Below are 27,618 nucleotides of genomic sequence, written 5' to 3'. Positions count from 1 at the left end.
GTTTTTTTTTGTTTGTTTTTTGTTTTTAACTTCTCTGAGTCTCAGTTTCCTGGTCTGGAAAATAATGCAGGTTTGCTGTATTAAATACTATAGTAGAATATAAGTAAAATGCTTGGCACTTAGCAGTACTCAAGAAATAGTTCTTCTATCCAAAGAAAAAGAACAACATCTTGCACACTCACAATTACCAGGTGTAACTTATTTTGACTGTTAGGTATAAAGACTTTAGAACTACACTAAATAATTTGAGCTATGTTACTTAGCAGAATGATTTTGTTAAAATACACATAATTTCCTCAAGAATATTATTGGCTTTAGATACAAAGGCAGTTCCATCACAACCCTGCTTTGCAAGGTAAAATGAACATTTGCTAAATCATATTTAACCTTTCACTAGTGATTTACAGCAGTCTTTATCTGTAGATATTTTTCTTCCAACTTTTCGAAGTTGGGGAATAGAGCAGACAATAGCTTAAGGAGAGCAGCGCATGTTTAACTGAGAACTTTTCATCTCTCTGCTCTGATCTAAGCATTCCTTTTTCAGGTAGAGACCTGGTATTTGAAAAGCAAAGGCATCAAGTTTCTTGGCACTCTGTAGCTTGAAACATTTATCAAAATAAACCCCAAGAGCTGGGGCCTGCAGCAGCCTTTGGCGATTAGAAGAATGCCATACATGTGGTGAGGGGTGTGGGAGAGGGGTGATGATTGCGCCTGAGGAAACTGGTGTTCTGGAGGTTTCTGTGCTCCAGCCTGGCTGTCTCTCTATTAGTAACAAAAGATTTGCCTTCCTCAGCCCTAGGCGTCTGGCTCTATCCCCAGATGCTGCTCTGAAGTCAGAGTAAAAAACAGAGGAAATATCTGGGTGCTTTAGATTCAATAATGCTTGGTATAGCAATAATGTTGATAATAGTAATCATAATTATATTAGTTATAATCACAAATATTTAAGTTATATAAATTATAAATGTAAATAATATTATTAATAATTGTATTAAATAAAAGTTTCTATAATAATAAAAACATTAGCATTACAAAAATAATAACATTTTGGCGTACGTTGTGCCAAATCTCTATGGACTCCAGTGGGGGTGGCAATAGGTTCAATGGGGGAGCCAGTGAAGGAGACACAAGGTTTTACTAGGGGGATCTTACATACAGGGGAGAGAGTCTATGGGGGGGATCTTACAGACAGAGGAGAGACTCCAGTGGCACTGGGCTGGGCAGAAGAACAGCAACCCCTTGTAAAAAGCATATAGTTTATGTAGCATTTTCACTTAACACCCTCCCTCAAACAACCTCCACCTGGCAACCTTCATTTAACCCAAAACAAAGGGCCTGGATCCCCAGTATGGCCTACATTCCACGGTTAGGGTGGGGACCTGGGGCTCAGATGTTCCTCATAGGTAAGGAATGGATCTCCTGGTTGGCCCCTCCCAGATTCCTTAGCTCAGGACTGGGAACACATTCAGGTGCATCAGCCATGCAGGGTCATTCTCAGTGTGCTTAAGTCAAGTTATTGCTGTCAGGTGCGTCTACCATACAGTATATTTACTAAGAACTTCACACACATCTCTTTGAAACTCTAACCAAAATATTTTTGATTCAAGTGCTATTATTTCTCCATTTCACAGAAGAGGAAACCGAGACAAAGTGAAGTTACTTCCCCCAAATCACCTAACAGGTAAGTGAAGGAATTGGGATACAAACTCAGGCAGTAAAACTCTGAAATCTCAGTTCTATGTTACATACATTGACAAATCTATATTCAGCTTTATTTTCTATTATTGATCCAATGACTTGAAATATAAGCAACATGTTCAATTGTGATCAAGGATGGCAAAATAGCAACATTCGCCTCTGAGTCACTCTGTTTTCCCCAGAATCTATGCAGAAAATGTACATTTCCCCGTCCACCCTAGTTGGTGCTGCATTCAATTAGCAAATACAGTAAATCAATTGAGTAAAAAGTAGCACTTGTGATTTGGAGAGAGAATTGGTCTCTTGAAGTCAAAATAGCGATGTTTTATTTGCCTTTCTTGATATCTATTCATAGTTTAGTCCTTGTTGTTTTTCCTTTTTCAAGTAATTGACCCCGTGACTGTTTCACTTTTAAGTACTCAAGGCCTAGATGACTTAGACATAGCTTCTCAACCTTTGGCTCTTTTCTTGACTAATCCCTGAGCTCAATTTTGAAGTATTTCAGGTTCATTTGCTGTCAGAATCTGTGGTAAGAGTTTGCACCTTCTGATTTTTGTTTACAAAAGTTACTTTCATCCAAAATGAAATGTCCCATCTTCCGGAAAAACTGAGATGGGGTCATCACTCCCCTCAAAGGCCACACACAGGGCGGGAATTTTCTCCTGAGGGCACATGCAGTGGATGAATTGTTAAGGGCTAATGTTGTAGGTCACTGACTCAGCAGCCTTGTTCAAAGATGTCACCTGAAGCAACAAAGGCTTAGTTATGTTTTTGATAAAGCAACATCGAGACTCTCTGGACCACAAGGATAAACAACTATTGCTTATCCTTTTTGGTTTAAAGTCATCTGGTGGTTTTAATGTATATTTTCACACTTCTTATAAATCAGGAACTCTGGGAATGTAAATCCCAAATTGACTTATTGGCTTAATATTTTGGAGTGGTCAAACTGATTTAGAGCATTCAACCTGCCTCATTCACCAGTACATGTGTAAATCCGTTATAATGTTATGTTCATCTGGGAAATGAGACTAAAGGGTGATGGAAAGAAGAATGAGAAAGAAGAATGAATGAAACTAGCTTGACTCCTACTTTCTTGCCTCAATTCAATAAATAAAATTTATTTATGCATCTAAGAAATATTGTGAGTACACTATCATAATAGTGTGATAGTACTGTGCTGAGAGATGCTAGTATGAATAAAACTGATACACTTCTGCCCAAATAGCTTAATATCTAATGGTAAAGATACAACAATTACAATAAAGTGAAGTAAATGGCACAGTGGGGATAGGAGGCTTTCTTCTAACACTTGAAGGATTTAATTTGGTCAGATGATTCAGTTTATTATCTATGTTTTCAAATGGAAAAAGTAGGAGTGTAGGGAAAAGGAAATTTTTTTTTTCCATCTCAGGTTCATGGGTGAGGTCCCCATCACAAAAGAGAATTCATAAGAGAAAATCATACAATTTATTTAATGTAAGTTTTCCATGACATGGAAGCCTTTGGAAATAAAGACCCAAATAAATAGGTAAACTTGTGAATTTTTATGTTTAAGTTTGATGAAGAATGGGCAGTCATGGGTAAATATGATTGGAGGGTAAAATAGTCTGATCTAATGGTAACAAGTTGTGGGGGAACTTTGTAAGGACTGTTGGTTCAGGTTCTTCTTGGTATCTCTGTGTCTCTGAGGATAAGGACATTTCTTTTCTTCCAGATATAGGCTGAGCACCTCTGGAATGAAGGTTTTATGACCTACTTCAGAGGAAGGTCAGAGAATTTTTTTATGACCTGCTTCAAGGGAAAAGGGCGGGAGAAGGTCAGAGGAACCTTTTTGCTTCTGCTGTTTTATCAAATGCCAAGGTGCCATATTTTGGGGTAGTGTGTCATATACCCCCCAACAAAAACAATGATTAGAAATATAAAATGCAGACTTTAGCTCAGTTGGAGTGACTTAGTGGTGAACACCCTGCACCCAAGTAGTGAGCTTCTTGTCACTAGCAGCAATTAAATAGAGGCCTGTTATTCAGGAGATTTCTACTTGGAAAAACCACTGGGTTTGCTGCTTGTGAAACTTCCAATCTGGAAATGCTACAGTTTTATGAGTTAAGTGTTTACTTTGAGTAGCTCCTGGTCTTCATGAGAAGATCAAGACCTGTCATTTGGACATCTTTACTGGAAGCCCTTCAGCAAGAATTAGGGGCAATAAAGCAGATGTGAAGGCCTCTGACTTTTATACCTAGTATGCCATGTATTACCTCAGTTTTGAGCATTAGAGTCTAATGGTGGTTTACTATAATTGAAATTCCCCTAGGGAAAGCAAACCAAAGCCTCTCCCATTACAGTAAAAAGAAGATAAAATGCTTTATTTTGAAATATTGTTTTCAAATGTGCTGTATTTTTCAAAGCTTTTTCTTGCATCATTTCTTTAATCCTTTTCTTATTTAACAAGTAGAATGTGAAATGTTTTTTTCCCAGTCACAAAATCTCAGCTCCTCAGAATAAAGATTTCCTTAAATGTGCTTATTACCATTTATCTACTAATATATGCATGTGCAGAATCCATGCACATATCTAAATATGCTTGTAACATATAGGAATAGTCTTTGATGATGCTACTTCAAGCAATTCATACAAGATCCTTATATTCAAATATTTTCTTACTGACAAAAGATCTTAGCTTTTAATCAGGGTTTTAGTTTCACAGAACTAGTATGATGTATCTAATATGTGTGCTGGGAACTGTCAAAGAACAAAGTTTCAACAAATTGAGTTTTAAAGATCTAATTGACTTCTATTAGGGATTCATGAACCAGGCAGCATCCAGTATACTAAATAGACAGAAGCTCTGTCGGGAGTGACTGAACAGTGAGTTTTTGTAAAGACAGCTTGAGCAGGGGAAAGGAGATAGTGTAGTGCAGAAAGCAGATTGGTTAATGTTAGGTTACTTCAGGTTACTTTTCTTGTGGGGAGACTTTCTTACCATGCCAGTTTAGGTAGGCAGGGGCCTTTTTGATTGGTTGCTGTGAATCTCCTATTTGTTTTTTTTAGAAAACTGCTTGGGGATTTGACTATCATCTTGCTTCTGATTTCTCAGAAACTCAGATCTTACAAGTAAGAACAACTTAAATTTCAGTTTGGTGATACCATTTTGGGTTGGTCTGTTGAGGACTTAGGAGCTAAGTCCAAATCAGTGGCCTCTCATCAATTTTATTTGACACAACCAAAGTCATGAGAATCATGAAACTTCCTTGTATTCATTATTGTTATATATTTTGCTTCTCTTAATAAGAGATTTCTGTTTTTTTCTAATAACTCTTCTCTGTGTTCCTTTTTTATTAATATATTTCAATTATTGATAATTGCAGAAGTAGTTAATCCCAATTGGTTTTAATTGAGCCACTTTTATATGGCAGGCATTGTCTTAGAATTGTGTAAAGTTTAGAAAAACCAGTCTTCCATAGCAGAGTGGAATGCTTCTGAGAGTCAACCAATTCAAACGATCCATAAGGAAAGTTGCTATTTACTCTGGCCCTAACAGTTTTATCTTAGTCTTGATTACACAATAAAAGCATTTCCCCAAGAGAGAATTGCATCATGAAAGGAATACAAAATAAAACACATAACCTCTTAAACCTCAGGTGATTTGAAAATGAAAAGTATAGCAAAATTTATTTTAAAACACTTTGGATATCTACATAAAGGATACTCTTTCTTGAGCACTGTTGGGAACTTCCCACTTAATGTAGCAACTATTATCTTCTTTTACATATATGATTTTTTTTGCATATGTTTTGCCTTGGAAAATTACACATATGCTGAAGTTAAAGGAATATCTGCCCTCATTATACAAGTCAGGTTGGGAAGCTTGAGGGTAGTTGACTGTCAACTCCAAAAGTATAAATTCAAGTGCTTATGTGGATTTAGTTAGTACTGCACTAGTTAGCACTGCACTAACTAAATCCACATAACTTTAATAACTTTTTATTAATAATTCACAGATAATTTCTGAATCATTTAGAGAAGAATCCTTTTGGAAGAAATATGTGGGCCGAATGGCAGTTGTATCCTTCCCGATGTTAATAGGACTCCCACAAAAACAGAACAGGCACACCTTGTTTTATTGCACTTTGCTTTATTGTGCTTTGCAGGTACTGCATTTTTTACAAATTGAAGGTTTCTGACAATCCTGCATCAAGAAGTCTGTTGGCACCATTCTTCCAATAGCTTGGTGTTCAGTTTGTGTCTCTGTGGCACATTTTGGGAATTCCTGTAGTTTTTCAGACTTTTTCATTATGTCGGTTATGGTGACCTGAGGTCAGTGATCTCTGATGTTAGTATCGTCAGAGGTGTATGAACCAGAGCAATTCTATCTTGAATAGGAGCTGGGTAAAATGAGGCTGAGACTTACTGGGCTGCATTCCCAGACAGTTAAGGCATTCTAAATCACAGGATGAGATAGGAGGTCAGCACGAGATACAGGTCATAAAGACCTTGCTGATAAAACAGGTTGCAATAAAGAATCTTGCCAAATCCCACCAAAACCAAGATGGCAACGAGAGTGACCTCTGGTCGTCCTCACTGCTACACTCCCACCAGTGCCATAAAGTTTGCAGATGCCATGGCAACATCAGGAAGTTACTTTATGGTCTAAAAAAGGGAGGCATGAACAATCCACCCCTTGTTTAGCATATCATCAAGAAATAACCATAAAAATGGGCTACCAGCAGCCATCGGGGCTGCTCTGTCTGTGGAATAGCCATTCTTTTATTCCTATAGTTTCTTAATAAACTTGCTTTCACTTTATGGACTCGCCCTAAATTCTTTTTTTGTGTGAGATCCAAGATCCTCTTGGGGTCTGGGTTGGGACCCCTTTCCTATAATAGTATTGTAACTGTTTTGGGGTATCACAAACTGAACCCATATAAGACAGCAAACTTAATTGATAAATGTTATGTGTCTTCTAACTACTGCACTGACTGGCTGTTCCCTCATCTCTCTTCCTCTCCCTGGGCCTCCCTCTTCCCTGAGACACAGAGATATTGACTTTAGGCCAGTTAGTAACCCTATAATGGCCTCGAAGTGTTCAAGTGAAAAAATGAGTCACACATCTCTCACTTAAAAGCAAGAAATAATTAAGCTTAGTGAGAAAGGTGTGTTGAAAGCCGAGATAGGCTAAAGGTTAGGTCTCTTGTGCCAAAAAGTTAGCCAAGTTGTGGTTGCAAAGGAAAAGTTCTTGAAGGAAATTAAAACTGCTACTCCAGTTTTAATGACTAATAAGCACATGAATGATAAGAAAGCAAAGGAAGCCTTATTGCTGATATGGAGAAAGCTTTAGTGGTCTGGATAGAAGATCAAACCAGCCCCAACGTTCCCTTAAGCCAAGGCCTAATCCAGAGTAAGTTCCTAACTTTCTTCATTTCTACAAAAGCGGAAAGAGATGAGGAAGTTGTAGAAGAGAAATTTGAAGCTAGTGGAGGTTGGCTTATAGGTTGAAGAAAAGAAGCCATCTCTATAACATAAAAGTGCAAGGTTAGGCAGCAAGTGTTGATGGAGAAGCTCTAGCAAGTTATCCAGGAGATCTAGCTAAGATCATTGCTGAGGGTGATGACAGTAAACAACAGTGTATCAGTGTAGACAAAACAGCCTTACAGTGGATGAAGATGCCATCTAGAACTTTTATACCTAGAGAGGAGAACTCAGTGCCTGGCTTCAAAGCTTCACAGGACAGGCTGACTCTCTTGTTAGGAACTAATGCAGCTGGTGACTTCAAGTTGAAGCCAATGTTCGCATTCCATTCTGCCTGCGCTCTCTAAATGGAGTAACAAAGACTACATGATAGCACATTTGTTTACAATGTGGTTTACTAAATATTTCAAGCCCACTGTTGAGACCTGCTGCTCACAAAAGAAGATTCCTTTCAAAATATTACCGCTTATTGCCAATGCAGCTGGTTACCCAAGAGATCCAATGGAAATGTACAAGATGAATGTTGTTTTCATGCCTGCTAACACAACATCTATTATGCAGCCCATAGATCAAGGAAGAATTTGGACTTTCAAATTTTCATATTTAAGAAATATATTTTGTAAAGCAATAGCTGCCGTAGATAGTGATTCCTCTGCTGGATCTGAACAAAGTCAATTGAATATCTTCTGGAAAGGATTCATCAGCATTTCATTCACAGGAGGTGGCCAAAATATCAACATTAACAGGAGTTTGGAAGAAGTTAATTCCAAGCTTCATGGATGACTTTGAGGGGTTTCAGTGGAGAAAGTAACTGTAGATGTGGTGGAAAAAGCAAGATAACTGAAATTAGAGGTGGAACCCGAAGATGTGACTGGATTGCTGCAACGTCATGATGAAACCTTAACAGATGAGGAGTTAATTCTAACGAATGAGCAAAGAAAGTGGTTTCTTAAGATGGAATATATGCCTGGTGAAGAGGTGGTGAGCATTGTTGAAATGACAACAAAAGATTTAGAATATTATAGACAGTTGATAAAGCAGTGGCAGGGCTTTGAGGAACAGCTCCAGTTTTGAAAGAAGTTTTACTGTGGGTAAAATGCTATCAAACAGCATTACATGTTACAGAGAAATCTTTCATGAAAGGAAGAGTCAATCAATGTGGCAAACTTTATTGTTGTCTAATTTTAAGTAATTGCCACAGCCACCTTAATTTTCAGCAACCGTCACCCTAATCAGTCAGCAACCATCAACATCAAGGCAGGACCCTCCACCAGCAAAAAAAAATTACAACTTGTAAGGCTCAGATAGTTGTTAGTATTTTTAGCAATAAAGTATTTTTAAGTTAAGGCATGCACATTGTTTTTTAATACATAGTGGTATTGTACACTTAATAGACTACAGTATAGTTTAAGCATAACTTTTATACACACTGGGAAACCGAAAATTTGAGTGACTTGCTTTATAGTGATATTCACTTTATTGTGATGGTTTGAAAGAGAACCTGCAGTGTATCTGAGGTATGCCTGTATTACATTCTGCTACACTCCAAGGGGTCAGAAATATCAGTGTGTGTGCACATACACTTGAAACGATGAATTTGCTCTGAAAGGGAATTTGCATGGAGTTGCCCTGACTACATCAAAACCTTTTGAATTGGTTGGGTGTGGTGGCTCATACCTGTAATCCCAGCACTTTGGGAGGCTGAGGTGAAAGGATTGCTTGAGCCCAGGAGTTTGAGACCAGCCTGGGCAACATGGCAAGACCCTATCTCTACAAAAAATAAAAAAAAATTAGGAGGCATGGTGGCATACACCTCCAGTCCCAGCTACTCAGAAGGCTGAGATGGGAGGATCACTTGAGCCCAGCAGGTCAAGGCTGGCTGCAGTGAGCTGTGATCATGCTACTGCATCCTGGCCTGGGTGACAAAGTGAGACCTTGTCTCAAAAAAAAAAAAAAAAAAAGGAAAAACATTTCCAATCAACAAATATTTATAGAGTATTGTTTCAGGTTTTATGAAGAAAACATAGTTTCTGTCCTCAAGAAGCCTATAATATATTTGGGTAGAGAGAAATTCAAATTAAAAATTATGCATTGCCATGAGTACTGTCAGACTTGGGAGAAAGCCCCCAGCTCTTACGAAGTGTGTTATTTATTAGCGTTATTCCACAGCCACCATTTTGTTTCCTAATTAGTCCCCAGATTCCCTAAAAACAGGAATTAAAGTCTTTGTATCCCCTATGACTTTTAGTATACATTTGTTGATTGACATTTAGGGTTTTGGAGAAACTACCTTCCCCTCTTTGTGAATTGTTTTCTCCTATTGCCCAGTGTCTCAGAAGTTCTTTAAGAAAATACTTGGTTTTTCTCATACTGTAGCACAGTCCATAAATAGGTGACATAACAATTATCTTATAAGTTAATGTGTCATTAACCAATTAGAGGCGTTTAGAAAGAAAGATCATTTTAGTTTGTCATTAATTCATCCCCTGTCTTAAAGCAGAAGTGTGACTACATGTTTTCATTTTGTCACCTACTCTGAAGGCTGGTGATATTTTGGTCATATCTTCAATAAGGAACTGAAGATGAAGGTGGTCCCAGACGTTGCTGTTCACTGTTGGTATATGTGAAATGCAGGGGAAAAATAATGTTTTCCTTACCCATTGCAAGGCTCATGGCTGACACCCCTCTAACAAAAGACAGATTAACAAGAGAAAAGCATGACAAACATATTTAACCAAAATTTTACATGAGATAGGAGCCTTCAGAAATGTAGTCCCAAAGACATGGGGAAAATGTGTTTTTATGCAGATTTGATGAAGAGTGGACGGTCATGTAGAAGTATGATTGGACAAAAGGGGGTGTGACCTAATAGTAATAAACTGGGAGAACTTAGCAAGGCCGAGTTGTTCAGATTCTTTTTGGCATTTTGGTGTCTTCATTCCTTTCCTCTGGGTGTAGGGCAGAGCACTTGTCACATGAGGGTCTCTAAGAGAGATCAGAGTGACCTTTCTGCCTCTGTTGTTTTCTCAGTTTCCAAGCTGCCATATTTCGGGATAGATGTCCTGAACCCCGACAGAAAGACAATATCTCTCTATTGGGGCTGATTCACACATAATCTGAGCCATTTAAGGCTAGATCTGCCTAAGTGAACCACTCTGGCAAAGTAGTTCACATCAGTAGACTTTAGTGTTACAAAGTGCAAACAATAAGCCCTGCCAGGGTATCAAAGATGTAAAAAGAAAAGAGAGGCTCCAAGGAGATAGGTTTAGCAGTAAGATGAAAATGGCCTAGAACCAGGGACCATTCGTCTTTGTAAACAATAATTAGATTTCCCCCCAATTCTTTCCACCCCTCATTTTTATCACTTTTCATGGCTATTCAGAAATTAATGCCAATAAACTCTCCAATTACCAATATGCACTGTTAATGTTTTTCTGTCATAGGATTTAGAATACTAGAAACTCAGAGAAATTTTTAAAATTAAAAAATATGTTTATTGTAGATTAGGCAAATTTGTCTCCATGCCACTCTTAGATACATAGTGACAGAATAACATTTCAATTGATAGGTATTTATCCCTTTTAAAATTCAATATAAGCTATTGTTTTGTAGGAGTCTTCCAGAAAAAAATCAGGAAATAGATTGTCCAGAGGATTCCTCTTGACTCTATTATGAATTTCTGACTGTATATGGTTAGCATTAACAGAACATGGGTTGGGGCCCATGTGGAAAAAATTTATGCTATAAACATCTTTTGAAATATTGTGGCTGCTGAAGTTGCAGGTAATGAATCAATCACAGGTATATATGTTATTATTGCCCAGGTGGTAGATTCGTATTTCTGATATATGAGGTAATATTTATCTTTCCTCTATATAGGAGAAAATGGTAGCTGTTTGAACAGAAAAACAAATAAGCAGACTTTTATGCCATATAGTATCTCCTGTTTTAGTGTCAATTGGGCAGAATTGAGAAATCCAGTTTGGATAAAATTATGCCCCAATAAATAGCCCCATAAATATCACTATTAAAAAAAATCTGCTGTCTGGAGGCAACACCAATGGACCATGAAGATGACTGCCATTCAGTGAACAATTACAGGGCTCAGGAGAGTGAGACAAAGTCTTTCATTCTGCCCCTAACTGGGGCACAAACTACTAACCTCAGCAAAAGAAGAGCCTGTTCCAGATGTGAAATGATAGAGTGAGTGGTGATGCCTCATGAGCATCTATTGCAGAGCTCTATTAAGGGATTCTGACTCTAGCTATGATGGAGTAGCTCTTATCAGCCTATTGTGTTTCTGCTATATTAACTATAAAGGCTGGATAAAATGCAAAGCAAACAAACTAAAACAACCATCTTAAGTCATTGGAGAATAATCTAGAAAGCCAGGACTTGAAGGGCTGGGATCTTGTAGTGAATAAAAGAATATTAAGGTGAGTCCTACATTTACTACTGCTTTTACGCCTGAGAACATGGGACACAGGCTGGGAGGAAAGCAGCATCCTAGAGCTCTGGTAGCTTCACTGGGAAAGGGGTATAAAAATTGGAATTTAGAGCTACTAAGACGAATAGGACTTGAAATCACCCTGTGCTGAGAAAAGAAAGCTGTAGAGAATTAAACCCAGCATTTGGTGTGCAGTTTCCCCTTGAATTATTTGATGACTTCTAAGCTGTGTGTGCACAGAAGGAGACACATAGAAAGCCAGCAGATTACAGTTGCTGAGGCTAAGAAGCCGAGCTGCAGATATTTTGGCAATCTATTAGCACTGAGGAAAAACTAGAATTCAGGCTTGCCAAGGAGGGGCCTTCATAAACACTCCAGATTCATTTGAAACTCCTTAAAATGCTATGCCCAAGGAGAAAAGACAAAGGATAAAAAAATGAGGGAACTCATTTTATGAGGCCAGAGCAATCTTGAAATTAAAACCTAGCAAGGATATTACAAAAAGCAAAGTCTAAAAGCCAATTTCTTATATAAACATAGACTCAAAAATCTTAAATAAAATATTCACACATCAAATACATCATGACCAAGTTGAATCTATTCTAAGGATGTGTGGTTGATTTAATATTAAAATTTTAATCTTCATAAGATACCACAGTAAAAATAATATAAGAAAACAATGTGATTATCTCAGTAGATGCAGAGAAAGCATTTGAAAAAATTCAACACTCATTCATGCTAAAATCTCTTAGGAACTAGAAATTTTAAAAAATTAAACTATTAATGACCATCTTTAAAAAACTTACAGCTACTCACTTAATGGGGAAATAGTGAATGGCTTCTCCCCTAAAGTCTGAAATAACACAAGAGTGTTCAGTACCACCACTTCCACTTAATGCTGTACAGGAACACATGGTTAGTGCAATAGAACAAACAAAAAAACCAAAGTCATAAAAATTATAAATTTTAAAAAAGTCATTATTTGGAGATAATGTGGATTTTGTACATAGAAAATCAAAAAGAATCTACAACCAGGTTTGACAAGTGAATGAGTAAAGTCACTGAATGCAAGGTAAATACACAGAAACTCTATTATTTTCCTAAATAAGGCAATAAGCCTGCAGATGAATTGATTAAAAATGATGCTCTTTTCAATGGCATCAAAAGCAATAAATACATAGAAATCAGTCTGTCAAACATTGAAAACCTACAAACAGAAAACTACAAAATATTGAGGTAAATGAAAGAGGACCCACATGAAAGAAGAGATGTATCACTTCCTAGAATAGATATTCTCCCCTAAATTGATCTATGGATTTAATGCAAGCCCAATTAAAGTTCCATCAGCATTTCTTTAAATGAAAATTGATAAACAAATCCTAAAATTTTTATGAAAAAGCAAAGGATCTAGAATAATCAAGCCACTCTTGAAGAAGATGTAAGTTAGAACACTTATGCCACTGAATATCAACACTTATCATAAAGCTCCATAATTAAAGCAGTATGATATTGGTACAAAGATGAACAGGTAGCTCATTGAAAAGACTAGTGAGTCCAGAAACAGATGTCTGCATATATAGTCACTTTCAACATGGGTGTAAATTAAATGCATTTTGAGGGAAGAATTTTAAAAAGTAAATTGAACTGGATTAGTTCAATATCCACATGAAAAAAAGATGAACCTCGACCCCTACCTCGTACTATATACAAAAATTAATGTCAGATGGGTTCCATGTACTTAATTATATGTGGATACTTAAAGGTAATATGCCTAAGTGTGAAAAATGAAAAAAATAAAACTTCTAAAGGTTAACATAGAACAAGATCTCCATGATCGAGGGATGAGCAAAGATTTCTGAAAAGGATACAAAAGCACTAACCATAAAGGAAAAAATTGATAAATTGTACCTTATTAAAAATTAAGAACTTCTGTTCATTAAAACATACAATAGAGTTAAAACTTAAGACATAGAAGAGTGAATATATTTGAAATGCATATATCTAACAAATAGCTTAAATTAAAAAATTAAGAAATATGACAGTGACCCAATTAACATGAACAAAAGAAAACTTGAATAGGTACTTAGGAGTATATGCAAATGATAATTAGCATATGAAAAGACATTCAACATCATTAACAGAAAAATGCATGTTACATCCACAATGACATAGCGCTGCCTACCCACTGGAATGACTGAAATTAAAAAAAAATAAAAAGTAGACAATTATTGGTAAGGGTATAAAATAACATTTTCCTACACTGCTAGGGGCAGGGAGGATGTAAATTAGTACAACTACTTTAAAAAAACTATTTGAAATACCTACCAAAGCTAAACATAAACATACCTTATGACACAGAAATTCTAATATTAGATATATACACAACAGAAATTTATATATTCATTAGCTACATAAAAATGTTTATATTAGCATTATATGTAAGATTCTCAAACTGGAAATACCCAAATATCCATCAGAAGTAGAAAATACAAATGAATTGTGATAAATTTAATAATGGGATATTATACAGCACTAACAAATTTCAAACCATGGCTACAAGTAAAAATATGGATAAATCTTATAGATAAGATATTGGTCAAAAAAGCCAGACAGAGGCTGGGAAGGGTAGAAGGAGGCAAAGAGAAGTTGATAAATGGGTATAAAACTACAGTTAGATAGATAGAATAAATTCTATTATTCAATAGGAGAGTCAGGAGATTATAGTTTACTTATTACATTTTTAAAAATAGCTAGAAAAGAAATATTAGAATGTTCTCAAGACAAAGAAAATATAAATGTTTGAAGTGATGGATATTCCAATTATTCTGAGTTTATCATTTCACATTATGTGTGTGTATCAAAAATCACTTGTGCCTCCAAAATTTGTACAACTATTATATGTCAGTTGAAAAAAGGTTTCAAAAAACTAGACACAAGAGTATGTGATAATGTATGATTCCATTCGTATAAACTTCAACAACAACCAAAGCTAAAACTATGGTGATAGAAGTCAGAATATTGGTTACTTTTGGAGGAATAATGATTGAGGATGATTGAGAGAGGATAGGAGGCTTCTGGGATTCTAATATTCTAATAATGCTCTCTATCTTGATGTAGATGGTAGTGACCTGGGTTCATTCAATTTATAAAAATTTGTTGAGCTGTGTTCTTTATTGTATATACAGTGCTCTTTAGTGTATCTATGTTTCAATACTAACATTTACCAAAAGATATCTTTCTGTGTACTTTCAGTTGTAAATTCAAACCATTTCAAGACATTAAGCTTTTGAGTCCATTTTGAAAGAACATCTCCTAGTGCTAAGTTTTCAGTCAGCTGCAAGATTATACCTATTGTAGGTATACGAGTTTGTAAGATTATACCAGTTGTAAGATTATAGCTATTACTTGGAAAACAGACTGCAATTCTTGGTGTCAACTTAATTACTGCCCTTCAATTTAAAATGATCAAACTAGTTATTTTATTTCTAGTTATAATGGTGAGTTATCAGTGATATATTCTACTGGCACCTCTAAATATAACACAAAACTTACCATTAGTTTGGTTCTTAGCAAAATTGCGGTGGTTCTGAACTGGTCTTGGTAGCTTAAGGAAGGCTCCAATTTCATAAGGAAGTGGTTTGGGCTGAACTTCAACATGCTGAATGGGCTTATCTTGGGTTTGGGGCATCAAAGGTAGTTTGAGTTTGCCTGTGTGTGTGTGTATGTGTGTGTGTGTGTGTGTGTGTTTTGCCTGCTACCATTCATTTGAGATAATTGTTGGGTAATTGGGAAGTAACATTCTGCTTAATTTTAGGATCTCTTAAAAAATAATATGGTTACCACATGACTGTGACCTTGGATCATATCTTTGAAATAACATGACTAAGGGTTATAAGCAAAATATTAAATTTCTCCAACTTCTCCAGTAAGGAAGTAAGTTCTTCCTTACTGGCTGGTATGCCAATGTGCAATTCGCAGAACTAACCTCACAAGGTTCTTAAAGAAGATTTCAATGCAATTTGTAAGTAAATAATAAATGAAAGGCTCATGATGTTTTCTGATGTTAATTGCTGATTTATTTTTTTCACCCACCCCTTCTATTCATAGGTAATAAAATAAACATTACCATTCTTTGGTATTCAAGTACTAAGTTGGTTATCTTAATAATAATGTTAAAAGGTAGTAACATTATGCATAACTGCCTTAATAAGTTACTGCTGTTATTGCTAAAAAAGCAAATCAGTCACCAAATTATAAGCCCATGCCAAGTATTTAAAGAATACACAACAAATAGCATTTTCTGAACAGAACAACTGGCATTTGCTCAACACCTCCTAGTCTAGTCCGTTAACAAATAAATTAGAGATTAAGGAAATAATTTTCAAAAATTTTAGGGAAAATGAAAACCTTAATTCATATTTTGGTATTATAGCCAATAATTCATATTTTGCTATTATAGCCAATAATTCATATTTTGCTATTATAGCCAATAATTCATATTTTGCTATTATAGCCAATAATTCATATTTTGCTATTATAGCCAATAGAGGGTTTTCACATAGTTTATGGACAAGGCTTTTTTTAAATTGTGGAATTTTAAAAATTGGTAAAATTAAAATGATTAGCCAGAATTTCTCTCCAAGCAGAGCCTGAGTGAAAGCATGTCATGAAAGAAGTTTATTTGGAAAGTGATCTCAGGGTTCCAGAATGAAGAATAAGAGCCATTTAGCAGGAAACTAGGGAAAGCCAAAACATGGATGTGCTCTTAAGCTGGCTTCACTGTGCGTGACTGTGCTTGATTCTGCAGGATCTCCTGAGGAACATCATGAAATGAGCATCAGAGCCATCTGTTTAGGAGATGAAAGAAGGAAGCATTTATTCACTGGTTCTGGTCTCCAATTAGTCAAGGGTAACCTCAAGGGTGAGAATTTATTTGTACTTGCAGAATGCACATGCATGGACATCAAGTGGATTTTCATGGATGCTCCATGCTGCAGCATGAGAGAATCCCAGGGGCAGGAGTGAGAGGTACCCAGGGCAGCCTCAAGTGAGATGCTGTCAGATGACATCAGCATGGAGCTATTCAAAGGGAAGTAGGGCTGGTTGCTGCAACCCTGGCTAGAGTAAGGGGTTGGATGAGAAAATTTAAAGTGGTGTATGAGAGGTGTCTGATAACATTTTCATCAAGTAATTGAAATCCAATTCAAACCACAGCAATTAAAAAGAAAACCATATTTCTTTCATTTTTTATTATACTTTAAGTTCTGGGATACATGTGCAGAATGTGCAGGTTTGTTACATAGGTATACATGTGACATGGTGGTTTGCTGCACCCATCAACCCGTCATCTAGGTTTTAAGCCCCACATGCATTAGGTATTTCTCCTAATGCTATCCCTCCCCTTGTCTCCCACCCACCGACAGGCCTTGGTGTGTGATGTTCCCCTCCCTGTGTCTGTGTTCTCAGTGTTCAACTCCCACTTATGAGTGAGAATGTGTGGTGTTTGGTTTTGTGTTCCTGTGTTAGTTTGCTGAGAATGATGGAGGACCCTTGTGTAGTGAGGAAACCTCTTTCTGCTTATATAACAGCATGGTGGTGAAGGATATGGAAGACATATTTAGAGTCAATATAAATATTGACACGTAATTCCTTTGGTAGAATGAGGGCTCGAGTTAAGGCAATGAGTTTGGCTTGCTGAGAGGTAGTGGAGGGGGACAGAGTGGTAGCCTCAATGATAGATGTGGAAGATACTATAGCGTAGCCTGCCTTTGCTGGTGTATGGTGATTAGGCCTGGTGGAACTGCCATCAATAAACCAGGTATGATCAGGGTGAGGAACAGGAAAGAAGGAAATATGGGGAAATGGAATCAATGCCAGGTGTATCAGAGAGATATAGTCATGGGGGTCAGGTGTGGTATCACCAATAATGTGAGAGGCCAGATTGAAGTCTGGGCCAGGAACAATGGTAACTGTGGGAGACTCAACAAAGAGTGAGTACAGCTGAAGAATTGGGGAGCAGAAAGTATATGTGTCAGGTGTGAGGAAGAAAATAGATTTTGGAAGTTGTGAGAACTGTAGAGAGTGAGTTGAGCATAGTTTGTGATTTTGAGGGCCTCTAAAAGTGTTAGGGCAGTGGTGGCCACTGCACGGAGACGTGATGGGCAGCCTAAAACAGTAAGGTCAAGTTGTTTGGACAAAAAGGCTACAGAGCGTGGTCCCAGTCCTTGTGTAAGAATTCTGACTGCACAGCACTGCACTTGGGCTGTGTGTAATGAAAAGGGTTGGGATGAGTCAGGGAGAGCTAGAGTGGGGGCGGTTTCTAAAGCTGTCTTCAAGGAACAGAAAGAGGAGTGGGGAAAGGATTTAGGATCTATAGGGTCAGCTAGGTTTCCTTTTGTGAGTTTATATAATGGTTTTGTTAGGATGGCAAAACCAGGTATCCAAAGGTGAAAGTATCCAACCATGCCCAGGAAGGAAAGGAGTTGTTTTGTAGAAGGGGTTGGGGTTTGAGAGATCAGTCGGACACGATCGGCAGGGAGAGCACGTGTGTTTTTATGAAGAATTACACCAAGGTAGGTAATGGATGGAGAAGAAATTTGAGCTTTGGAGGGGGATACCCAATATTCCTTGGAGAATAAATATTGAAGGAGCAGGAGGGTGTCTTTTTGAGAAGATTCAAAGGAGGGGTTACAAAGTAGAAGGTAATCAATATATTGAATAAGGTGAGAAGCGGAGAGGTGGAAAGAAAGTAAATCATGAGAAAGAGCTTGGCTGAAGTAATGAGGGCTGTCCCTGAAGCCTTGCGGCAGTACAGCCCAGGTAAGTTGCTGGGACTGATGGGTGTCAGGGTCAGTCCAGGTAAAAGCAAAGAGAGGCTGGGATGAGGGGTGTAGGGGAATAGTGAAAAAAGCATCTTTAAGATCAAGAATGGAATAGTAAGTTGTGGAGGAAGGTATTGAGGACAAAAGAGTGTACGGGTTGGGCACCACAGGGTGGATAGGCAAACTAATTTGGTTGATAAGGCACAGATCCTGAACTAACCTGTAAGACTTGTCTGGTTTTTGAACAGGTAAAATGGGAGAGTTGTGAGGAGAGTTCATAGGTTTTAGAAGCCCATGCTGTAACAGGCAAGTGATAACAGGCTTTAATCCTTTTAAAGCCTACTGTGGGATGAGATACTTGTGTTGAGCTGGGTAAGGGTGATTAGGTTTTAATGGGATAGTAATGGGCATGTGATTGGTTGCCAGGGAGGGAGTGGAGGTGTCCCATACTTGTGGGTTAAGGTGGGGGGATACTAGAGGAAGACGTGAAGGAGGCTTTGGGTTGGGAAGAAGGGTGGCAATGAGATGTGGCTGTAGTCCAGGAATAATCAGGGAAGCAGATAATTTGGTTAAAATGTCTCTGCCTAATAAGGGAACTGGGCAGGTGGGGATAACTAAAAAAGAGTGCATAAAAGAATGTTGTCTAAGTTGGCACCAGAGTGGGGGAGTTTTAAGGGGTTTTGAAGCTTGGCTGTCAATACCCATAACAGTTACGGGGGCAAGGGAAACAGGCCTTGAAAAGAAGGTAATGTGGAGTGGGTAGCCCCCATATTGATTAAACAGGGGACAGACTTACCCTCCACTGTAAGAGTTACCCAAGACTCGGCATCCATGATGGTCCAGGGGGCTTCTGAGGCAATCGGGCAGCATCAGTCTTCGGCTGCTAAGCTGAGGAGATCTGGGAAGGAGTCAGCCAAGGAACGTTGGGTTTGGGCTCCAGGGGCTTTAGGAGCGGCGGTGATGTGAGTCAGACAGTCCGATTTCCAGTGGGGGCCTGCACAGACAGGGCATGGCTCAGGAGGAATCCCAGGCTGCGGGCATTCTGAGGCCCAGTGGCCAGGCTTTTGGCATTTGAAGCAAGGTCCATGAGGATGTTTTGAAGGAGTCCCTGGGAGCTGTGGCTTGGATGTTCTGAAGTTTTTGTATGCTGGAGACGTGGTTGTGGATTGTTTTACAGCAAAGGCAAGTAGCTGTAATTCAGAAATGCATTATTGTCTGGCTACCTCCTCTCTATTATTGTACACCTTGAAGGTGAGCTTGATTAATTCCAGTTGTGGGGTTTGAGGGCCGGATTCCAATTTTGAAGATTTTTCTAATGTCAGGAGCTGACTGGGTGATAAAATGCATATTAAGAATAAGGTGGCCTTCTGGTCTCTCTGGGTCTAGGGCAGTAAAGCGTCTAAGGGTTGCTGCTAAGCAGGCCATGAACTGGGCATAAGAGAAGGAAAGAGGTAATCCTCAGGATGATGTTAAAGAGAATTCTTAACATTTAACATCATCTCACGATGATGTTAAAGACAACTGTGCAGTAGCCCAGTTTTGAATATTGTGAATATTGTCACACGTGTCCATGTGAAGAGACCACCAAACAGGCTTTGTGTGAGCAATAAAGCTTTTTAATCACCTGGGTGCAGGCGGGCTGAGTCCGAAAAGAGAGTCAGCAAGAGAGATGGGGGTGGGGCAGTTTTATAGGATTTGGGTGGGTAGTGGAAAATTACAGTCAAAGGAGGTTGTTCTCTGGTGGGCAGGGGCAGGGGTCACAAGGTGCTCAGTGGGGGAGCTTCTGAGCCAGGAGAAGGAATTTCACAAGGTAAAGTCATCAGTTAAGGCAGGAATTGGCCATTTTCACTTCTTTTGTGATTCTTCAGTTGCTTCAGGCCATCCGGATGTATATGTGCAGGCTTGGGCTCAGAGGCCTGGCATTCCTGTCTTCTTACGTTAATAAGAAAAATAAAACAAAATAGTATTGAAGTGTTGGGGTGGTGAAAATTTTGGGGGTGGTATGGAGAGATAATGGGTGATGTTTCTCAGGGCTGCTTCGAGCAGGATTAGGGGCAGTGTGGGAACCTAGAGTGGGAGAGATTAAGCTGAAGGAAGATTTTGTGGTAAGGGGTGATTTTGTGGGGTTGTTAGAAGGAGCATTTGTCATATAGAATGATTGGTGATGGCCTGGATGTGGTTTTGTATGAATTGAGAAACTAAACAGAAGACACAAGGTCCAAATAAGAGAAGGAAAAGACAGGTATTAAAGGACTAAGAATTGGGAGGACCCAGGACATCCAATTAGAGAGTGCTCAAGGGGGTTCAGTGTAATTACTTGCTTGGTTGGCAAGTTTTTGAGCTCTATCCTTGAGTTTTTTTATGTTGTCATACACCAGGCCAGATTGATTTAGGTAAAAACAACACTCTTCATTTAAAAATATACTAAGTCCCCCCCCCCTTTTTTTTAGCAGTGAGTAAGTCGAGGCCTGGGCGATTTTGGAGGAAAGAGAAATGCAAATCCAGCAACTGTTTGTTAAAGAAGGATTAGAAATGGCTAGGATAAAGTGAATGAGATTGATAGTGTGGTGGAGATAACTGGGGAGAGGTAGAGGGTGGCATAAGAATGGGAACGAGAATAAGAGTGAGTATAAAAGTAAATAATAGGACTTCATTAGGGTGAAAGTATTAGAGGGTGCCCTGCCAGTAAAGATTATTTATTTACTTTAAGAGGGAGTTAAGAATGGCGGTTTAGGGGATAGCACCAGGAGATATCAGCTGTGATGGCTTGGAGAAAGAGTGTAAATTGGCAGTGTAAACAAGAGCAGGGCATTTATGAGTAGTTGAGAACAGTGAATAGGCATATGACTAGACAGAAGATAGTAGGGATGACAAGTTTTTGGGGCACAGTCCAAGTAGTGGGGGTGCCTGGGTAGAGCCCTGTTGCAAAAAGTAGGGTAAGGACGAATAGACCTAATAGAATGAAGGGATGTATTAGGCGTATGAAGATTATTACTGTTCTTCAGAAATGCGAGTGAGTTTAAGGGAAGTAGGGGAGAGTACTTGCGACTTCCAGGAGAAAGAGGAGAGATTAGGCTGGCTAGGCTGGCTGTCCAACGGATGCAGCTTTATTCTGGAATGGTGAACCCAGTGGGGAGGATCCTGCAGGCAGATGGCATTTGGGGTACTATAGATGATTAAGTAGGGTCTGGTTCATCCAAGTTGTAGTGTTTGAGGGGTCAGATTTTTATCAAGAAATGATCATCCAGCTAGGGTGTTTTTACATAGTTGGGAATCTGGAGTAGGCAAGAGAAGATTAGCAGCCTGGCAAATTTTCTGTCTAGCCTGCTGGAGGACTGGAAGGTAGTCACCTAGAGGGCTTGTGTCTGGGACGAGATTGGGGCAGAGCAAGAAAGTGCGTTTATATAAAAGTTTAAATGGACTATACCCTGTAGCATCTCAAGGACAGGCTCTAATTCTGAGAAAGGCAAGAGGTAAAAGTACTGTCTAGTCCTTTTTAAGTTGGAGGCTGAGCTTGGCGAGGTGTGTCTTTAAAAGACCATTAGTCCGTTTTACTTTTCCTGAAGATTGAGGATGGTAAGGGGTATGAAGGTTCCACTGAACACTAAGAGGCTGAGAAACTGCTTGGGTGATTTGACTAATAAAGGCCAGTCTGTTATTGGACTGTATAGAGGTAGGAAGGCCAAACTGAGGAATTATGTCTGATAAAAGGAAAGAAATGACCATGGTGGCCTTCTTAGACCCTGTGGGAAAGGCCTTTACCCATCCAGTGAAAGTGTCTACCCAGACAAAGGGGTTTTTTAGTTTCCTGACTTGGGCATGTGAGTAAAGTCAATTTGCCAGTCCTGGGCAGGGGCAAATTCTCAAGCTTGATGTGTAGGGAAGGGAGGGGGCCTGAACAATCCCTGAGGAGTAGTAGAACAGCAGATGGAACATTGAGAAGTGATTTCCTTGAGGATAGATTTCCATGATGGAAAGGAAATGGGAGGTTCTAAGAGGCAGGCTAGCAGCTTATAACCTACGTGGAAGAGGTTATGAAATGAAGACAGGATAGAATGGACCTGTGAGGCTGGAAGGAGATATTTTCCTTGGTCCAAGAACCATTTGCCTTGTGTGGGAAGAGATTGATAGGTGGAAATTTCATTGGGAGGGTAGGCAGGAGTGACCAATGAGAAGGAGAAAAACTGGCCGTGAGGGACAGAAGTTGGAATGCTAGCTGCTTCTTTAGCAACCTTATCAGTGTAAGTGTTGCTCTGAGTGGTGGGATCTGATGCCTTTTGATGACCCTTGCAGTGAATAACTCCAACTTCCTTTGGAAGTAAAATGGCCTTGAGAAGAGTTTTTATTAAAGAGGCATTAATGATGGAGGACCTTTGCATAGTGAGGAAACCTCTTTCAGCCCATAGAACAGCATAGTGGTGCAGGATATGGAAGGCATATTTAGAGTCAGTATAAATATTGACATGTAGTCCCTTTGCATGAGTTAGGGCTCGAGTTAAGACAATGATTTCAGCTTGCTGAGAGGTAGTGGAGGGGGGCAGAGTGGTAGCCTCAAGGATAGATGTGGAAGATACTGCTACAGTATAGCCTGCCTTTGCTGGTGAGTGGCAATTAGGCCTGGTGGAACTGCCATTGATAAACCAAGTGTGATCAGGGTGAGAACAGGAAAGAAGGAAATATGGGGAAATTGAGTGAATGCCAGGTGGATCAGAGAGATGCGGTCATGGGGGTCAGATGTGGTATCAGGAATAATGTGGGAGCCAGCCTAAAACAGTAAGGTCAAGTTGTTTGGACAGAAAGGCTACAGGGCGCGGTCCCGGCTCTTGTGTAAGAATTCCGACTGCACAACCCTGCACTTTGGCTGTGTGTAATGAAAAAGGGTTGGGATGAGTTAGGGAGAACTAGGGTGGGAGCAGCTTTTAGGGCTGTTTTTTTAAGGAATGGAAAGGGAAATGGGGAAAGTATTTAGGATTTATGGGGTCAGCTAGGTTTTTTGTTTGTTTGTTGGTTTGTTTTTTGTTTTGTGAGTTTATATAATGGTTTAGTCAGGATGGTAAAACTAGGTATCCAAAGGTAGAAGTACCTAACCATGCCTAGGAAGGAAAGGAGTTGTTGTTTTGTAGAAGGGATTGGGGTTTGGGAGATTAGCCAGACATGATCAGCAGGGAGAGCATGTGTGTTTTCATGAAGAATTATGCCGAGATAGGTAACAGATGAGGAAGAAATTTGGGCTTGACTGAAGTAATGGGGGCTGTCCGTGAAGCTTTGTGGCAGTACAGCCAAGGTAATTTGCTGAGCCTGATGTGTGTCAGGGTCAGTCCAAGTAAAAGTGAAGAGAGGCTGGGGTGAAGGGTGCAAAGGGATAGTAAAGAAAGCATGTTTGAGATCCAGAACAGAATAATGGGTTGTGAAGGGAGGTATTGAGGATAGAAGGGTATATAGGTTTGGCACCATAGGGTGGATAGGCGAAACAATTTGGTTGATAAGGTGCAGATCCTGAACTAACTTGTGAGACTTGTCCAGTTTTTGGACAGGTAAAATGGGGAATTGTAAGGAGAGTTCATAGGCTTTAAAAGGCCATCCTGTAAAGGCGAGTGATAAGAGGCTTTAATCCTTTTAAAGCATACTGTGGGATGGGATATTGGCATTGAGTGGGGTAAGGTTGATTAGGTTTTAATGGGATGGTAAGGGGTGCATGATCGGTCACCAAGGAGGGAGTAAAGATGTCCTATACTTGTGGGTTAAGGTGGGGAGATACAAGGGGAGGATGCAAAGGAGGCTTTGAGCTGGGGAAAAGGGTGGCAATGAGGTGTGGCTGTAGCCTAGGAATAGTCAGGGAAGCAGATAATTTAGTTAAAATGCCTCGACCTAATAAGGGAACTGGGCAGGTGGGGATAACTAAAAAGAAGTGCATGAAAGACTGTTGTCCGAGTTGGCATCAGAGTTGGGAGTTTTAGGAGGTTTAGAAGTCTGACCGTCAATACCCACAACAGTTATGGAGGCAAGGGAAACAGGCCCTTGAAAAGAAGGTAATGTGGAGTGGATAGCCTCCATATTGATGAAGAAGGGGATGGACTTACTGTCCACTGTGAGAGTTACCTGGAGCTCAGCGTCTGTGATGGTCCAGGGGGCCTCCAAGGAGATCAGGCAGCATCATTCTTCAGCCACTAAGCTGAACAGATCTGGGAAGGAGTCAGTCAGAAAGCCTTGGGCCAGAGCTCTAGGGGCTCTGGGAGTGGCTGCCAGGTGAGTTGGACAGTCCGATTTCCAGTGGGGTCCCGCACCGATGGGACATGGCTTAGGAGGAATCCTGGGCTGTGGGCATTTCTTGGCCCAGTGGCCAGATTTTTGGCACTTGAAGCAAGATCCTGGGGGAGGAGGTCCTGGAGGAACCCTTGGCCACTGAAGTTCAGGCGTTTTGAAGTTCTTGTGTGCTGGAGATGTGTCTGGGATTTTTCTCACAGTGGAAGCAAGTAATTGCAACTCTTCTCTATTATTGTACACCTTGAAGGTAAGGTTAATTAAGTCTTGTTGTGGGGTTTGAGGGCTGGAATTTAATTTTTGGAGCTTTTTTTAATGTCGGGAGTGGATTGGGTAATAAAATGCATATTGAGAAAAAGACGGCCTTCTGGCCCCTCTGGGTCCAAGGCTGTAAAGCATCTAAGGGGTTGTTGCCAAACAAGCCATGGACTGGGCTGAGCTTTTATATTTGATGAAAAAAAGCCTAAATGCTAATTGGTTTGGGAGAGGTCGGATAAAAAAAAAGGAGCATTAACCTTGACTATGCCTTTAGATCCAGCCACCTCTTTAAGAGGAAATTGTTGGGCAGGTGGGGAAGGGCTAGTTGCAGAACGAAACTGTAAGCCGGACCAGGTGTGAGGAAGGAAGGTGATAGAAGGATTATAGGGTGGAGGAGTGGAAGCCAAGGAGGAATTGGGACCTGGCTCAGTCTGGCAAGGAGCAGCCTGGGGAGGAGGGAAGAGGTCAGATGGGTCCGTAGAAAAGGAGAATTCAAAGGACTCAGAGCTTGGGGTGGAGACTGAAGGAACAGACAGGAGAGAAAGAAGAAAGATTTGGGATGAGTTGCATTGGGAGCAGAGATTAGGGAGGGACTGATGTGTAAAAGAATGCCTGGATGTCAGGTACCCCAGACCATTTGCCCATTTTTTGATAAGAATTATCTAGATTTTGTAGGATGGAGAAATTGAAAGTGCCATTTTCTGGCTATTTGGAACCATTGTTGAGTTTGTATTGGGATCAAGTGGTATTGCAGAAAAAAATAAGGCACTTAGGTTTTGGGTCAGGTGTGAGTTAAAGAGGTTTTAAGTTATTGAGAACATAGGTTAAGGGAGAAGAAGGAGGAATGGAGGGTGGAAGATTGCCCATTGTGAAGGAGCAAAGAGAGGGTAGAGACAAAGAGAGAAGGGGTGGGGGGGTACTTGCCCCCTTGGGAGGTGGTGCTTGCCACCAAGGTGAAGGATCAAGGCAGGTGTCCCCGCGGTAATCAGACACTGCTGAAATGTGGGTGAATAATCAGGCAGGCGTCCCTGCAGTGATTAAACACCAAGGGAAGACTGTCTTCCCGAGGACGTGACCGGTGCTGGAGTTTTGGGTTCATGGATAAAATGCATCTCCTCTGTCTCTACCAGAAAGTGAAAGGAACTTAAATTAAGGGAAGGGAGAGATTGAAGGGTGGCACCAAAATTGAAAGGAGAAAGAGGTTGAGGGATAGTGAGAGAGGTTAGAGAAGAGAATAGGAAGAGGCCGCTTACCTGATTTAAAATTGGTGAGATGTTCCTTGGGCTGGTTGGTCTGGGGACTAGAGGTCATAGGTGGATCTTTCTCATGGAGCAAAGAGCAGGAGGACAGGGGATTGATGTCCCAAGGGATGTCCCCCGATCCAAGTCATGGCACTAAATGTCACAAACGTCCATGTGAAGAGACCACCAAACAGGCTTTGTGTGAGCAATAAAGCTTTTTAATTACCTGGGTGCAGGCAGGCTGAGTCAGAAAAGAGAGTCAGCAAAGGGAGTTAGGGGTGGGGCAGGGATTGTTCTCTGGTGGGCAGGGGCGGGCGTCACAAGGTGCTCAGTGGGGGAGCTTCTGAGCCAGGAGAAGGAATTTCACAAGGTAATGTCATCAGTTAAGGCAGGAACTGACCATTTTCACTTCTTTTGTGATTCTTCAGTTGCTTCAGGCCATCTGGATGTATATATGCAGGCTTGGGCTCAGAGGCCTGACAAATACTGTTTACAATATTTTCTTATTTTTCTTTTAATATTTGCAGACTTTGCAGTGATACCCCTTCTCTCATTTCTGAAATTGGCAATTGGTGTCTTCATTTTTTTCCCTGATCAGTGTGGCTAGGGATTTATCAGTTTTGCATTTTATTGTACTATATACTGTGAGTAACTGAACCCACAGAAAGCAAAATTATGGATAAGGGGAGTCTACTGTATTGGTTTCAATAAACCTCTTTTGAGTCATTGATCTTCTCTACTATTTTTTCAAATTTCTATTTCATTGATTTCTCCTGGTGTTAATTTCTTTTATTCTGCTTATTATAGGTTTACATTGCTCCTCTTTTTCTATTTTATTAAAAGGGAAGCTGATTTGACAACTTTTTTTTGATTATTAACATTTAATTCTGTAAATTTTCCTCAAATTTTTGCTTAACAGCATACCACAAATTTTGATGTTTTGTTTTCATTTTCATTCAGCTCAGAATACTTTCTAAATTCTACTTTGATTCTTTTGATCAATGGATTATTTATACACATGTTACTTAAATTCTAAATTCTAAATATTTGGGGAAATTTACTAGATACCTTTCAGTTATTGATTTCTAATTTTATTATGACCAGAGAACACATTCTTTTAGATTTTTTGAGACTTATTTTAGAGTCAGAAGGTGGTTTATTTTGATAAATGTTTCATGTGCACATGAAAAAAAGATGTATCCTGCTGATGGGTGGAAGACTCTGTAGATGTGAATTAGGTCAATCTGGTTTGTTAGTATTGTTCAAGTCACCTTTACCATGAATGATTTTCTGTCTACTTGTTAAATCAATTAATGAGGGCAGGGTGTTAAATAGCTGATTGTAATTATGGATTTTTCTATTCCTCCTTGAAGTTCTATCAATTTTGATTCAGATATTTTGAAGTTCTATTATTAAGTACATA

The 27,618-nt window shown here is 39.5% G+C and overlaps 1 long non-coding RNA gene across 1 annotated transcript in view; it reads left to right on the top strand.

Moving 5' to 3' along the window:
• LOC134737685 (uncharacterized) overlaps positions 1 to 27,618 on the top strand; it is a 286,300-nt gene that overhangs the window by 76,837 nt on the left and 181,845 nt on the right. Inside the window, exon 5 of the long non-coding RNA XR_010122811.1 lies at positions 1,632 to 1,681. This is a non-coding gene — a long non-coding RNA (uncharacterized LOC134737685). The remainder of the gene's footprint in view (positions 1 to 1,631; positions 1,682 to 27,618) is intronic.

Source organism: Pongo pygmaeus, chromosome 11, assembly GCF_028885625.2.
Source record: "Pongo pygmaeus isolate AG05252 chromosome 11, NHGRI_mPonPyg2-v2.0_pri, whole genome shotgun sequence".
NCBI classification, from domain to species: Eukaryota; Metazoa; Chordata; class Mammalia; order Primates; family Hominidae; genus Pongo; species Pongo pygmaeus.
This window is presented reverse-complemented; position numbering and strand designations above follow the sequence as displayed.